Source organism: Protopterus annectens, chromosome 5.part0 (assembly GCF_019279795.1).
Source record: "Protopterus annectens isolate FY-2018-M chromosome 5.part0, PAN1.0, whole genome shotgun sequence".
Classification (NCBI taxonomy): Eukaryota; Metazoa; Chordata; order Ceratodontiformes; family Protopteridae; genus Protopterus; species Protopterus annectens.
Window position 1 is genome coordinate 603,453,217 of NC_056735.1, and position 14,087 is coordinate 603,467,303.

Sequence of the window (14,087 nt, forward strand, 5' to 3'; positions counted from 1 at the left end):
CCAAAAAGGTACCCTGGTTTTCGCCACCCAAGAAAATTATTTTCCTGTGCCCCTGTCAAGCAGAGCCACAGAAGTGATCCCCAGGGTGAATTTTCTATTTCCCATCCAATCATCAAGATTTTTCTTGAAGAGTGCTTATGAGGAGCTTAGTTTGATATAGATAGGTAGTTTGTTCCAGAGTATGGGAAGTCTCTAGGACAGGAATCCTCCAGCATATTCTGTTTATTGTGGTGACAAGGTTTAGGTCCCTAGAGCGTGTAGCTCGGAGGGCTTGGGATTTCTTTAAGTGGAGCATGCCCAACAGCTCTGTGTTTGACATAGCTTTGTATGTTAGGCAGAGATCACCTCTGAGTAGGTGATATGCGATGGAGTAAAGCTGGAGTTTTATGAGACAGTCTGCGTAGGGCATCTGTTTGAGGTCAGTAATCCTATTTTATGAGGTATTTCTGCGGCCTTTTTAGTTGTTGTAGATGTCTTGTGAGGTACATACCAGAAGAGGTATTGAACTCCATAATGGGTCTAATGAGTGATGAGTAGAGGGGAACAATTACCTCTTTTTTCCTGGATGAGAAACCTTTTGTGATGAGGTGTGCCATGTAGAAGAATTTTCTGACTACTGTGGCAATGTGATTATCAAAGGAGAGACTACTGTCCACCTGTGTCCCAAAGACTCTTATCATACTTTTGGTGTTAAGTAGACTACCATCTATGTGGTAGTTCATGAGTACAGAGTTTTTACCAAAAGCGATGATAATGAACTTTTTGACATTGAGCTTGAAGCCGTGGCTTTGACACCAGGCATCTGTCTCAGTGAGGCCCTTTTGTAGGATGTCCACATCATTAGGAGTTTTGATTGGGGCTCCTAGTTTGCAGTCATCTGCGAACTTCATCAGCCAAAGACCTTCTGTGTTAGCCTGTACTTCAGAGAAGTAGATACCAAACAGGAGTGGACCCAGGCCTGAACCCTGTGGTACTACACTTGTCACTGGTCTGACGTCAGATTTGGAGTCTGCTACTTTCGCAGTGTGGGTTCTGTTAGTGAGCCAGTTGGCAACCCATCTTGTGACATAGGGATTTATACCTAGTTTACTGAGTTTATCTATAATTCCAGAGTGGAGAATGGTGTCAAAAGCCTTGGCAAGATCTAGATAGGCTGTGTGAACAACCTCACCCTCATCTAGGGCTTTGGTGACTGCTTCAAAGAAGTCTATCAGGTTTAGAAGACATGATCTGCCTTTTACATACCCAAAATGGGTGAGCTCCAGACTTTGGAGATTACCAATATCTTTGTTTATAAGTTCCAGACTCATCAGACTAATGGGGCGGTAGCTCCTGGGGTCCGCGGTGGATCCCCCTTTGTGGAGTGGGATAACCATTGCGGTGTGCCATTTAGTGGGCACAAAGCCTGAGGTGAGGCTATGATTGAATATGGTACTTAAGTGGAATGCCAGTTTGTTCTTTAGTTCATGTAGAATGCAGCCTGAGATGTTGTCAGGTCCCATGGATGCTGTGTTCTTGGCTTTGGAGAGTATGTTTTTTACCTGTGCAGCCATGATTACAGGAAATTTGCATTCTTCCGCTATAGAGATGGCCCCTTTAGGGGGGGGGGGGTAAAGTTAGCACTGAACCTATCTGCCAGGATGTTGGCAATATCAGTTGATTCTGTATATTCAGTGTCATTGTGCTGTAACTCAGAGCAGATCTGAGTGTTGCCATTGAAATTCTTGACATAGCTATAGAATGATTTGTGGTTGTCTTTAGAAACAGTGGCAATTTTCTTTTCATAGCTAGCTTTGAAGGATTTTATGAGGGATCTCAGCTTCTTACTGAGGCAGACCAGGGAGTTCCTCCAATCATGATAATTTACTCTTTTTTGCAGCAGTTTCTTTCTTCTGTTGTAGAGTTTGTTTATGGCAGGGGACCACCAAATTGGCTCCCTTTTTTTTGGAGGATAGCATCTTGGTTCTGTTGGGGATAGCACAATCCATGCACTTGTGTAATTGCTTATAAAGTGCATTTGTGTAGGATTCAGCAGTCATACCTCTATTGTCCAGCTGGATGGGTGTCATGAAGTTTGCCACTTCTGTCTTACGAAGCGTGAAGTTGGCTTTGGAGAAATCTTTTACGTTTTTTCTTCCCTAATGGGGGGTGGGGGCGGGATGTCACTGTACTGTCTAGGGTGATTAGCTTGTGGTCGGATCTGACCAACGAGGAATTGACCTCTGGTGTGGAACATCTGTGGCCCATGTTGGTAATGACCAGGTCTAGGATATTGCTGCCCCTGGTGAGGGTGTGGATAAGTTGACCCAAGGCATTGGAATTTATGAATCCCAGAAAACATTGAGCAAAAAGGTTGGTACATGAGTAGTTTTCCCAGTTAATGGTGAGGTAGTTGAAATCACCCATTATTAGGGTGTTGGGTTATACCCTAATATTTTCCAGTGTATTAAGAAATGAGGAGTGAGAATCCTGGGGCATGGTGGGGGATCTGTAGCAAGCTACAATTTGGATTGCAGTCTTGCCCAGAGTTAGTTGGACTTCGATAATCTCGGATGCATTGAGCAACTAGCCTGAAGGTGTGGATATCCTTGAATATGGACACGCCTCCACCTTTAGTGTTTTAATCCAGGTTAGGTGGCCAAAAGGTGTGGTATGAATTATAGCCTGGTAATGCAGGGGTGCTCTCTGGAGCATTGAACCAGGTCTCTGTCACTGCACAGATACCGATGTTCTCTATTTTAAAGAGTGCCTTGAGTGAGTGCATTTTGAGGTTTAGACTTCTAGCATTGAGTAGCATTACCCTCAGATTTTGCTTGCTTGCACCTGTTACGGTGGTGAATTTGTCATTTGAACCTTGCCTAAAAAAGGCACTATAGGGGTGACAAGAGCCTTAGCCAGTATCCGGAATCCCAGGTTATGATGCTTTTCTTCCCAGGACTCTGCTGAAAAGGGGTACCATGCCTAGTTAGGTTTTCTCAGTCAGCAAATAAATATAAATATTAATAAATAAATAAATGAGATTTTATACACACACACACACACACACACACACATATATATATATATATATATATATATATATATATATATATATATATAGGGTCTATATTAGATAAACGAAAATTTATCTTACCGAATGTTGACATTATCGAAAATGCCGGAACTCGAAATTGCAATTGTGGGGGGCTGCACCCCCCACACCCCCCACTAAATATATATTCCTACTCCGAGATCACACTACAGTAAAGAAAGGGCAAATATTCCCATCTTCACTGTACTGTGAGTTCACAATTCCGGATTCGGGTTCCGGGAATTTCGCTCATGTTAGCGTTCGGTAAGATAAACTTTTGTTTATATAATATAGACCCTATATATATATATATATATATATATATATATATATCTATATACATATATATATATATATATACACACACACATATATATATATATATATATATATATGTATATATATATATATATATATATATATATATATATATATATATATATATACACACAGACACATACATATGCATACATACATGTATCTAATATATATATTATATATTTGATCATTCATTCAGTTGCTCAGAGGAAGTATTTGCCTTAGTATTTTCTCACTAAGTCATGTCCTAATCCACAGTGCTGTCGTGCAGTGTGGTCAACAGAGACAAGCTTCAGTCCTCTCCATCCGTATCTCTGTTTTTCTACAAACTACTCCTGGTAGACACCAGTGAGATCCCCTTAGAGAAAAATTATCAGACATTTGCTGGGTTCTCTTTTCTTAGCTGTTAAATAGAATGTTACTGAAAATTGCCAAGCCAAAATCACTAGTGAATCAGTGCCTCTATTGGACCGATAACCTCTCTGTTCCCATTTGCACTTTCTTATGCCATCTTATCCAGTTTTACTATGTATTGGTACTGACTGTCTGTACCACCTTTAATTTGGTTATGAGAAGTGGGTTGAATTCATACTATAACCTTTTCCTAATGAAAATCTTTTATTTTTGTATTATGTAACATCTATTTGAATTGTGCAATATGGGCTTGTACTATACAAAATATGTATTTAACATTTAATTGAAACTCCAGCTATACTCTGTCGCATATCGTCTACTCAGAGGCGATCTCTGCTTAACATACAAGGCCATGTCAAACCCAGAGCTGTTGGACATGCTACACTTAAAGAAATCCCAATCCGTCAGAGCCACACACTCCAGGGATCTAAGCCTTGTCATCACAATAAGCAAAACATGCTGGAGGGATAGGTTCCTGACCCAGAGACTCCCTAGACTCTGGAATAGATTGCCCATACATGTCAAGCAGAGTGCCTCTTTGGCCCTCTTCAAAAGGAACCTTGACGATTGGATGAGAGAAAGGAAATTCACCCCGGAGATCATGTCAGTCACCCTGCTAGACAGGGGTCCAGGGAAGTAAATAGTGTGGGAAGAAATAGCCAGGGAATTGTTATGGCTAGGCTTGTATAGGCCCTAGGGCTGATAGCCTAGTACCAACCTATGAACCTATGAACCTATGAAATGTATATTATGGATTTGTGCTCTTTCTGTACTATGTATTTGTATTTCTCTGGAGCTTTTCTCCCCAAAACTCCATTGGAAATAGGCTCCTTGTAGCCCAATGGACTATCCTGGAAAACAAACTGGAAATAATTAAAATAATGAATAAATAACCAAAAGACATAAAAAGAAATGTATATGCTATATCTACATCTCTTGAATGTACTTCTTATTTCTCAGCATTCACACACTCTCAAATATTGCACCCATTTTGCTGTTATATTGGAAGACAGTATCTCACTTTGTCTTTAGACTGCATCATGTCAAATGCTACAGGTTACAGCTGTGGTTTTAGTTATTCAAGATGGTGGACATATTTTAGGCTCACTCAAAGTGGTCTATAAACAGCATGCAACATTTTCTGAAATCATAACCCCAACAGATGAATTACACGTTTCTTTGTGGTTAAACCAGCTGTAGGCTATTTACATTATAGATCATTGCTTAGAAGATTGACTCAAGGCAAAATGACTGAGATTTGTTTTTATATTTATGACAACTCCACCACTCTTGTTCGTCCTGCATTTATAAGTACTAGATATGTTGTTTATTGCTACTGTTCCCTAATGCTAGACTTTTTCTTTATAGATATATCAAAGTGTGTAATGAGTCTAAAAAGCTTTGTATTGGCATACTCCTAATATGTATTGCAGTTATTGGAATATCATTACCAGCTGTCTACAGCAAAATAAATGCATACATATGTGCATAAAAGTATAGGTTTAAAGGATGAAACTTTGCAAAACGTTAACAGGCTTGAAACTTCTTTCAGTTGCATAATAACTCCATTGGAATAGTCTAAAGTTTCTCATGTAGAATGAACATGGTGTAACCATATCAATGCAGAGAAACCAATGCATGTTGTTAGGCCCAAAAATTCAATGAGAATGTGGGAGGCAACTATCTATTCAGGCACTGGTGGCTGATGCTATTTTCAAAATGGCTGTATTAGAAAGTATATCAGGATTTAATTGAGATAAACAGTAATGAAAGATTATTCCTCTCAGACTCGGGGTAAGCCAGCAACACTCTTCACCCTTTGTGTTACCCTTTGCATCCTTTCACACTTGAGTTTGCACATCATGTAATGTATTTTAGGGTAACAGGAAAGTTGGATATTATCCAAGTAAATCTCTCTCACTCTCTCACTTCCTCAAATGGTACATACACTTATGAACAATTTGCAAGATAAGCAATTCATCTGCTGTACACTTTTGCAATATTGGAGTAAACCAGATTACCTAGAAAAACTCATGTGAACACAGGGAAGATGTGTAGATTTCACATAGGAATACCACAGTCAGGCACCAAACTAAATAAATTAAGCACTATGAGAGAGGCAGCAAAGTAACCACTGCACCTCTCTGCCAACACTAGTGCAGGAATTAATTAGAGAAAATAATCAGGTATTTTAAATAGTATATTCAGATGTCAAGTCTGTAGAAGATGAAACCAGTATATAACATGTTTTACAGTTAAAAATACTTAGAAATAAGACATTACAGTACAAATAAAAAAAAGAAAAAAAAAACACAATTACAGCTTAAGGGAATATAAAATCATAATAACTTCTTGGTAGAAATAATAGAGGTAAAAAACTCAACTCTGTGATAATAAATATTCTAGATTAGATGCCTTATTTTATTTGTTCGCTTGCTTGCTAGCTTTATATATGCTGTATTTATGTTTGCCTTCTTTAAATTCAGTTAATACAGGACATGCAGTGGGGACACAAATGTGCAATTTCCCAGGGCAGTCTAAAGAACATTTTAAAGTATAAGTAGATTTTCAAGATAAAAAAAATAAAAGGGATTCAATGGCATGAAGTGAATGGAAAAATGAGTAAAAGGGTATTTGTAATAAGCAGGCCTTAATATTAATGTAGTTGCATGTGAGTAATATGTTCCTGTTTCTGGTACTTAATAACACAATTTTGCCTTTTCTTCCAGTAACTATATGACAACAGATTAAACATTATGAAAATGGTGTATAAATATTTGCCTCAGAACAAATGAAAGATAAATATAATTAATCCTGATGTATTTTGTATATAATAATCTTGTCAAAAATGTTGCATTATTTTGTGTTCAAAAACATAAGCAGAAATATATTTTAGTATATTAATAAGTACATTACAGGAAATTAGGAAAATGATATTTAAAAGGCATCTGTGAGGTAAGCTTGCAAAGTCTGTGTTACAAACTTAATCTAAACAGCCCAAAATGATGCATAATGAAATTATTTTTATTGCAGACAAGAATGAAAAAAACATAACTTGATAATATAAAGTATAATGGTGGGGTAGCTGTGTGGCAGATGTATCCCAATATATTTGGGGCAATATCTATCCTATAGGCTTTAATGCCTCAGTCTCAAATATGAATTCAAGGTGCTTGGCAGTTTCAGCAAAAAATTTTTTTGGAGCTGTAATAGCACAATAGCAAAGCTATATTCAGTTCCCTTCTCGGGGCTAAATACCAAAGAGCTAGCGTTATCAATAGCGGGTTATATACTCCAATGGTAGTAAGAAGCAAACTGCCTATATATGTCCATACCTTAGTCAAGTCCCGTATGGTCCAAGAAGTTTGGTTCTGATATACACTCGTATGATGCGCTTCTAAAAAAGAGTGCAGGAGCCAGCATACATAACAGATTTTTCAGTGGTGTAGTATGCTTCTATAAACAGATAAAAGACCAGCTTACAAAACAGGTTTTCGATTCGTTGGTTTCAGCGAAACGCTCTCCTTGTTCAGTGCAGCCAATGCTGCTTCTGAATGGACAGATACAAAGTATACAAAATGGTTTTCCTGTAAAAAGTCTTTCAGTTAAGTCAAAAAATCCAATCTCTCATCATAGGTACAGCCAACGCTGCTCTATCAGGTGCCCTCAGCAAACGTTGACACTTTAAGGCTTCAGATAACAGGATCGACCCAACACTGGTACGATATATGATAAAGCTTTTATTGAACTAAACGGCAAGCTTTCACCCAAAGGCTTCATCAGGCCATTAAACATTACAGTTTCATTAAAAACTGCACCTTAAATACTAGTTTAATTAGTGACATCACTTCCCTCAATATCCTGCAATAATTACAATTGCTGGAGTTCAATTATCTTAAAGGTGCATCATTATTTCTGGTTGTAGCAACTCTACAAAGTTGATTGTATAGGTATATTAACATATAAAATAATACTTATTCAAAAGTAGCATCATGGATATTAACTATAATTAATAATAAAACATATATACTCTAATATTATGGTGAAACTATACTAATTAAAAATAATAATAAAGTAAAAATATAAAAAATATATAAAAAATAAAAAATATATATAATATATGATATATAGTATAAAATACACAATATATAGCATATAAGACATGTATACATAATACAATATATTGTAGAATATAATATACATCATAAATATAGTGTAGCATTCAGTACAGTGTATGTATATGATGCATTCAGACCTATCTAAAAAATATATAGGTGTATATACCCATGCTTGAATACAGATCTGAATACGACATAAGTTGTAAATATAGATATAAAATTGCTTTGTAACATTATAAGTGTGTAAATGAATATAATATAATGCATATGCAAAAAATGTAATATGTGCTGACCATGATGTCAAGAATATCTATGCATAAAAATATACCAAAACAATGCATGTTGCATAGCTGGTGTAAAGCATACATGCTTCTTTATATATAGATGAAAAACCTAACTATACCTATGCAATGTAAAGGTAGGTGTGCTAAGTTAATAGCACACACGTAATCAACATACATAAACATTTATACCTAATAATTCATATGCATATACTATACTTGCATCTCTATACATCTTTACATAAACTTATTAAAATCATGTATTTTCATAAAAATAATAATAATCAAGTACATGTGTAGTCCAGCTAGTATGCTAATTAAATACTTGCTATTACTAAAGATGTCCTAATCCATATTGTATGGAAATATCTGAACTACAAGAGATAATTCTTATAACCGTATCAATCAATCATTTGTAAATATTAAAAAACATCATATAATGGACATTTACATATGTACAGAAATTAATTAGTCAATTATTCATACTTATTAAACCTTTGTTGTTATATGTGTTTTTTAACTAAAGCTTAACATATTTCATATACATAAAACCAAGGTTCTGTATTATATAAATACCACTTTACAAACAGAATAGGTTTTAAAAGTATCTATTCATTGAATCATGTACATATTCAGAACATAATGTTGTTGATAGTATTATTAGTGGTATCACCAGCAGCATCAATAATATTGATACTATTTATTAATTTTTAGTTTTCTGGCTTTAAGCATGGGTTTAATGGGAATTCTATCATTAAGCCCTGGTTCTAGATGTGCTCTCAGCCGTATAATCCATTTACTCTCTTGTTGTTCAGTTAAATTACGTATAGGTCCTCTTCTAATGGTGGGAACATTTACTTGCATGACCATAAAGCTAAAATTATGTTGTTTATTATTATTCATTACATGCTTAGACAGTGCATTTTTGTCAGATCCTATTCTAATATTGTAGTAATGTTCTCTAATTCTCTCTCTCAGTCGCCTATCTGTTTTGCCCACATAAAAAGCTGGACACAACTGGCATTTAGCCAGGTATACTATATGTGTGGTCTCACAATTGGCGTTACAGTAGAATTTAAATGTACGTTGTGTGATGGGATGTGTAAAACTAGCTGATTGGTCTATAGTGTGACAAAAGTTACATTTACCACATGGTCTGGTCCTAGCCTTTATATCACCATTTGATACCATTGAATCAACTCTATTGGGTCCACATAACATCCTATGTAAATTCAGTTTGTTTTTATATGTGAACTTAGGTACATTCCCTACTGTTCCTGAGATTAATGGGTCAATTAATAATAGATCCCAATATTTTGTATAAGCCTTTTTAATATGGTCAACATCTTGTGTATAATAAATAGTTGCTGTAGGCCTACTATCCTGTACATAACTATTACTTGCTTCTACATATAGTTTGTTACTCATACTTTGGTCAGCAAAATAAGGATATGCCCGTCCTTCTCTTAATGTTTCCATATCTATTAAACCTTCATCTATTTCATGTAATTTATATGACCTGGCTGTAAATTGTTGTTTTAACTCCTGTATACTTTGTATATATCCTTCCTGTGTAGAATTTAACCTTGATAGGCGCATGGCTTGCCCTTTCACCACGTTTTTGAATACATAACCAGGGTGCATGCTTGCCCTATGCAAATATGAACTTCTGTGACAGGTTTTCCTATAAATTCCTGTGTTAATATAACCATTTAATATCTTCTCTACATATACATCTAAATAATAACTTGATAATATGTTCAATTATACAAGAAGAAGGAGTCAGTAAGGACTGCAGAAACATTAATAATAAGATAATCTCCAAGTACATACAAAAAAAATCTTTAGAAACATTTTTTATGTAATATTTTTTATGTACATGGGAGAGTAAATAGTTTAGAAAACAGCAAATCCAGAGAACTTACAGTAAAAAGAAAATGCAAAGAATATACTAAAATAACTGGAGCCATTTTTTAGAATGCACATTAATGGCTAATGAAAGAGTATCTCCCGGATTCTCAAAAGCTTGCACATCGTGCATGATTAGTGTAAGAGGAGATTTTGCCAATATGGCAGCCAAGCGATCCACGTACATGCCCGTTTGATATGTGAAAAAATATATTGAGCTCTGCTTACTGCTTCTTACTGCTTGCTCTTGCTGTGGGATTTGAAGTCTTCTTAAGACACTCAGTCTTGCTGGCTGGATTCTGCTAAAATTCAAAGTCTGGTTATATTTGCATTCACAGTCTGTCACATACAGAAACTTGCAGAATATACACTGATGAGAGAATATACTTGCAGCACCTGTCTTTAAGAGCAGTAACCAATAACTTTTTCTAATAAACAAAACTGGACAAACGTTGCAGCTTAAAAGTACTGTTCCAACTTTACTTCTCATATAGTACAGATGATGTGAGAGATATACCATTTACCTCAGGACTTGTGTCCCTACCATACCTCTAACATAACTAGATTTAATACAGACTTTTTATACATATTTTAGTTAAACACACACCCTCTTGGTTTTGGAAAGATACTGCCTTGATGACGCAAATGCTAACACATCTGCTCTTGTGCAAATGCTGATAAGTAAACTGTCTTCAAGAAAACGCCTTGTGGAAAGCACATTTTTAAACTTTCTTAGAAAAGCATGTCCTGTTGTCCAGTGAAAGCAGATTACATTCTTGTCATGTCTGTAAGAAGTTCAGCTTTCTTGATGTGTGTGTAATACACTTATAAGCAAGTTCCTTATTTTTTTAAGCCACAGTCATTTAGTATGGTTGCTGATCACATATTACTAAACTCTGTTTCTGCATTTAAGCAAGCTTTTTCTTTCAGCATATTTACAACATAATTCATTTCAACCTTAAATTCATAATATCTAACAATATGCTCGAGCACCCTAGCATTAATGCTGCACGTTCCCAGACCCCGTATGCCATCCAGGAAGCTGGAATCAGGGCGTGCAGGACTAGCATAATATGCAGAAATGTACTCGGTTATTAACCGAGTACGGTTCTGCAAAATCCAAAACGGGGACATGACAGCACCAAATTAAGGCGGCATATCGTTAAGGAAGCATGCCAATGGCCAAGTATAATGCCACTGGCATTGCAAACAATGCAAAACCTACAAAACACAAATTTTATGATATGTCCACCGATCATGGCTGACGAAGCATAGGGCAGCAGGGCACAAACAGGAATGGTGGGGAAACAAGAAAATGAACCTAAAAAAATCAGTCTAACTAAAGCCAGTATTCCACCATGCAATTCAATGGCAGGCACAAGACAACCTGGCTAGTGAATAGTGGTTGCTAAGGGGGGAGGCACAATGTTACACATGTATCTATGCATTAGCAGGCAATCCTGTGCAAATGAGGGAAAGGATAGTGAATCCCAGATTTCCCCAGCATGCGAGGCAGGTCCCAACAGTGTAAGAGTATGAAAAGCTGAGTGCAAGACTAGGAGGCAGTTGACATCATGGGTGGGTGTGTTAGGCATACTGTAAGCGTACTGGAGCCCTGTGGCTCGGGTATGCTCCTAGCTCAGCACAGCCAAGCTAGGGGATGTGTCTAAACCTGCCTAGCACTCTTTACAAGGTTTAAGGGGTGCGTGCCATGCACCTGGAGTTACAGGAAGAAAAAAGAAGTTAAACCAGGAAACAGCAGCAGTGTGCACATGTGAGTACTCTATGCATTGCAGCCCCGGGCCCAAACAGAAGGGCAATGGGAAGGGAAATCAGCAGTAGGAAGGTATTCAAGGAGAATTAACATATCTGGCAGGTGAAACATATCAGAATCAGCCAATTACACAGGCAGCAGTCCAGCCCAGCCCAGAAAGCTGCTATAAACTAAGCAAACACCTTCCCCACTGGCTTTTCCCACACTCTATACCACCGGTGTATACAAGTGGGGAAATTTTAACAAACAAACCTACAAAAGGAGAAGGGCTGCAGCAGGCAACATAGAACAACATGTGCAAGAGGCACCTCTCAAAGCATAACTGGGGATAACATGGGGATCTTACAGGCATTGGCATCCAGAGTATTCCACCAGTTCCTGGATGCCTTGGCAGCACATGTCAGTGAGTATGTATATTTCCTCAACACTCGTGAGGTGCTGACCAGCAATATGCGTCTCTTCCACCAAATAGCAGAATACCCTGGGGTAGTGGGTGCTATAGACTGCACACACATATGCATCAAAGCACCACCTGGTGAGCAGGGTAGGGCCTACATCAACTGCAGGGGCATCGCCTCCATCAACTGCAGGTCATATGTGATGCCCAGGGCATTATAATGAATGCGTGTGCTGGCTACCCTGGAAGCTATGACGATTCCCACATATGGCATCTGATGCAGCCGTACCAGAGATTTGCTAATGGGGACATCCCCTATGGACACCTAGTGGGGAATGCTGGGTACACACTGGAGCCATGGCTGATGACACTCATAAGAAATGCACACACACCTGAACAACAACGACATAATGAGGCACATGCACAGGCCAGACACATAATAGAGCATGTGTTTCGGATGCTCAGGTCAGGGTTCCGGTGTCTGGACACATCTGGTGGAGCCTTGCAGTATTCACCAGCTACATGTACCCAAATTGTTATGGAATGTGCAATGCTACACAATATGATCCTGCGGAAACAGCTGCAGCAGGAACAGCATGGGGCAGGGCTACACAGCCCCCCACCAATGCCAAGGCCTGCACAGGCACAGAGTGACCTAGAGGAGGAAGAACCTGAGCCTTCCCCAGTAGGCAGAAGGAGGCATGCCCAGTATGCCCTGGCCTTGGCAAAGAGGCAACGCATTGCACATGCACTGACACAGTAGGGTCACAGGGAATGATACCTCTCTCTGACTTGCACATGCAGTAAAAGGGATGCCAAACATTACACCACCTGTGCTCAACCATGTATAGGGAGTGTACTATGTGCATCCGACATAGGCAGCCCTCCAACACCATCTGCAAGCCTGGCATATCCACAAGCTAAGTCAATCAACCTACCAATTGCCAAATGGAGTAGAATGTGTTGTCACCTGTAGCTATGGTATGGATGTGAGCATGCAAGGGAACTGGGTGGCTGAATGTTATGGCAGCAGACAGTAGATGCCCATAGTGGCACCCCAATATGTGTAACACATACTGGAGTCACCATAGTAGCCAGTACTACACAAGGAGACAGAAGCAACTGCAGGAAATGTGCTGTGCGAAAGGTGCGTCCATATGACCTGCACATGCCAGTCAAGATGGTTCACGTACCCAACAACAGTCACAGCCAGCAAAACAAGTGGACACAAACCCAAACAGGGCCTGTTCCATGGCCCCAGAATGATAGCTAGGGTTAACCCCACCCCCAGGCCTACACAGACAGACCACAGCAGGGCAGGCAGTGGGATGCCAGTTCTGAAGGGTAGGACGTCAGACAATACTATGTAGGGCACCCAAAGCTATGATCTGTAGTACACTGGTATGCCTCTACACAGCATGATAGTTAGCAATACAGAAAGAAATGGAGTACATGACATACCAGTACAGTCACAGAAAATGTGCACAAGTGTCACTTGTGCCCCCCCATTCTACATAGCAATATAATGACAGTCAGATGTGCCCCCCCCATGTAGACACGTAGAAACAGTCAGGTGTGCCCCTACCCCCACACCTGCGTAGAAAGGTGGTAGCAGTCAGGTGTTCCCCATCAATCCTGCGTAGAAATGTAGTAACATGCATGAGTAGGTATAATACGAGTGGAGCAGAGATGCCCAGAGGTGCCCAAGGTAACAGGATAGGTTGTAGCATGTCCACAATATGCAGGTCTGTGTGTGGTAGGATGGAGTGTGTTTCATATTGTGTGAGAGTGGTCAGTATGTATGCAT